A 3,085-nucleotide genomic window follows, 5' to 3' on the forward strand; every position below is an offset into this window, starting at 1 on the left:
CGGGCGGTTGGCAACACCGCGTTCCAAAGCCCCCAGCGCAGCCCATTGGCGGAGCCGCGGCGTATGCAAATGAGGCCACTGGCGCCGCCCCAGCTCCATTGTTGCGTGGAGACTGGGAAGACCCGCCTGGGAAGCGGGGCAGGGGATGGGGGGAGGGGGGAGGAGGGAGGGGGAAGGGCGTCACACGCGCTTTTGCTGGCGGGCGGGCTGAGGTGCGCCCGGCTTTGTGAGGGCCGTGTTTGGGGAGCTGGATCCGCGCCTCTCGGACTTAACCTGGTTTCACTCACCAGCAACAGTGCCCCCCTCTGGCGCAATTGGGGAAGGGACGCTCCAAGAGGTGCGCTTGGGGCGGTGGGGTGGGAGCGGGGCGCGGCGCAAACAGACCCAGGGACCCGCCGTGGGAGGAAGAGGCCCATGGGCTGCGGGGTGGTTCCTTCTGTCCCCAGGCGGTGCTCTGGGCGCCATCCCCCTGGAGTCCGGGTTACTGCGTCTTTGTCTGATCAATATCGCGCTCTCCTCCCTGGAGCGCTGAGCCCACTGTCACTTGCATTTAGAGCAACCATCTCCAGGCCTGGCTGGTGTGCCTCAGTGGATAGAGCGTCGGCCTGCGGACTGAAAGGTCCCGGGTTTGATTCCCGTGAAGGGCGTGTACCTGGTTGCAGGTTCCCTGGCTCTGGTCCAGGAGTGTGCCGGGGACAACCAATGATGTATCTCTCTCACATTGATGCTTCTCTGTTTTCTCCCCGTTCTCTTCCACTCTCTCTAAAAATCAATGGAAAAATATCCTTAGTTGAGAATTAAAAAGGAGGTGGAGGAGAAGGAGGAGGAGGAGCGGGCCCCACCCATCCCCTCTAGTTTAAATGTATTTTTATTGATTTCAGAGAGGAAGGGGGGGTGGGGAGAGAATCAAGGATCGGCTGCCTCCTGCATGCCCCCCCACTGGGGATTGAGCCCGCAACCCAGGTATGTGCCCTTGACAGGAATGGAACCTGGAACCCTTCGGTCCTCAGGTCAATGCTCTATCCCCTGAGCCAAACCAGCCAGGGCAGGAAGGGGTGATTTTATAAAATAACTTTTTGGCTTTTCTTCATGGTTGATAGTATATTCATTCACGTTTCCCTCTTCAGTTAATTTTGATGATTTATCTCTTCATTTAATCAAGTGTAAATTCTACATCAAATCAATGATGAGAGTGAATCATTGATCAGCTGCCTCCTGCATGCCCCCTACTGGGGATCAAGCCAGCAACCCAGGTATGTGCCCCTGGCCAGAATCGAACCTGGGACCCTTCAGTCCACAGGCCAACACTTTATCCACTGAGCAAAACCGGCTAGGGCTCTTTTTTTTTTTTTTTTTTTAAATAGGAAAACTTGATACTTTATTTTGTATAAGTAAAAAAAAACCCATGTACTTTCGTTTCTTGTTCAAATAGCATTTCATGTCTATTCATTATAATAAAGCCAAATCATAGGCAGACATTGTTTCCATTTTGCAAAAATAAGTGCCTTCACATCATCTATTTTATATATCCAATGAATGAGCTACAAATTAAAGAAAGGGAGAGTTCAAGAACATTGTTTATTTGTGTATTTGTGCCTTTAATATTGTAATCTTTTCATTCTACATGTGGGATGCATGTTGTTATGAGTGATGACACTGAGTTGTTGCCAACCAGCCATCTGAGTTTAAGTCTGGGGTCCATTCAATTTTATGCCTAGCTTAGTCTCAAAGGTCTTCAAATTTATGAATCTAGCTCTCATTTTTGGTTACACATTATTTGATAAAGACTCTCATAAGGTACAGTTGTCTGGTTGGCAGAGTACAACATTGGTCAGATCTGGTATTTAAGTTCTTTGATATACTGTTGAAAGAAGAATTTGTGTTTTTGTGTTTTTTTGTTAAATTAAATCTTTATTGTTCAGATCATTACATTTGTTCCTCTTTTTTCCCCCCATAACTCCCCTCCTCCCAGTTCCCACCCCACCCTCCGCCCTCACTCCCCACCCACTGTCCTCATCCATAGGTGCACGATTTTTGTCCAGTCTCTTCCCGCATCCCCCACACCCCTTCCCCCCTGAAGAATAGTCAGTCCATTCCCTTTCTATATCCCTGATTCTATTATAATCACCAGTTCATTCTGTTCATCAGATTATTTATTCACTTGATTCTTAAATTCACTTGTTGATAGATGCGTATTTGTTGTTCATAATTTGTATCTGTACCTTTTTCTTTGTCTTCCTCTTCTTAAAGGATACCTTTCAGCATTTCATATAATACTGGTTTGGTGGTGATGAATTCCTTTAGCTTTTCCTTATCTGCGAAGCTCTTTATCTGACCTTCAATTCTGAATGATAGCTTTGCTGGGTAAAGTAATCTTGGTTGTAGGTTCTTGGCATTCATCACTTTGAATATTTCTTGCCACTCCCTTCTGGTCTGCAAAGTTTCTGTTGAGAAATCAGCTGACAGTCGTATGGGTACTCCCTTGTAGGTAACTGAGTTTCTTTCTCTTGCTGCTTTTAAGATTCTCTCTTTGTCTTTTGCTCTTGGCATTTTAATTATGATGTGTCTTGGTGTGGTCCTCTTTGGGTTCCTTTTGTTTGGGGTTCTCTGCGCTTCCTGGACTTGTAAGTCTATTTCTTTCACCAGGTAGGGGAAGTTTTCTGTCATTATTTCTTCAAATAGGTTTCAATATCTTGCTCTCTCACATCTTCTGGCACCTCTATAATTCGGATGTTGGTATTCTTGAAGCTGTCCCAGAGGCTCCTTACACTGTCTTCGTATTTTCGGGTTCTTTTTTCATTTTGCTTTTCTGGTTGGGTGTTTTTTGCTTCTTCTCATTTCAAATCTTTGACTTGATTCTTGGGATCCTCTTGTCTGCTGCTGGGAGTCTGTATAATATTCATTATTTCAGTCCGTGTATGCTTAATTTCTAGTTGGTCCTTTATCACAACATCGAGGGTCTCATTAGATTTCTTGAGGATCTCACTATATTTATCGGCGGTCTCACCAGTCTTTTTGAGGGCCTTACTAAATTTATCAGCGGCTTCTAGACAGTTCTTGAGAGACCTTAAAAGTGTGGTTTTGA

The sequence above is a fragment of the Myotis myotis genome, unplaced genomic scaffold (assembly GCF_014108235.1).
Source record: "Myotis myotis isolate mMyoMyo1 unplaced genomic scaffold, mMyoMyo1.p scaffold_m19_p_40, whole genome shotgun sequence".
NCBI classification, from domain to species: Eukaryota; Metazoa; Chordata; class Mammalia; order Chiroptera; family Vespertilionidae; genus Myotis; species Myotis myotis.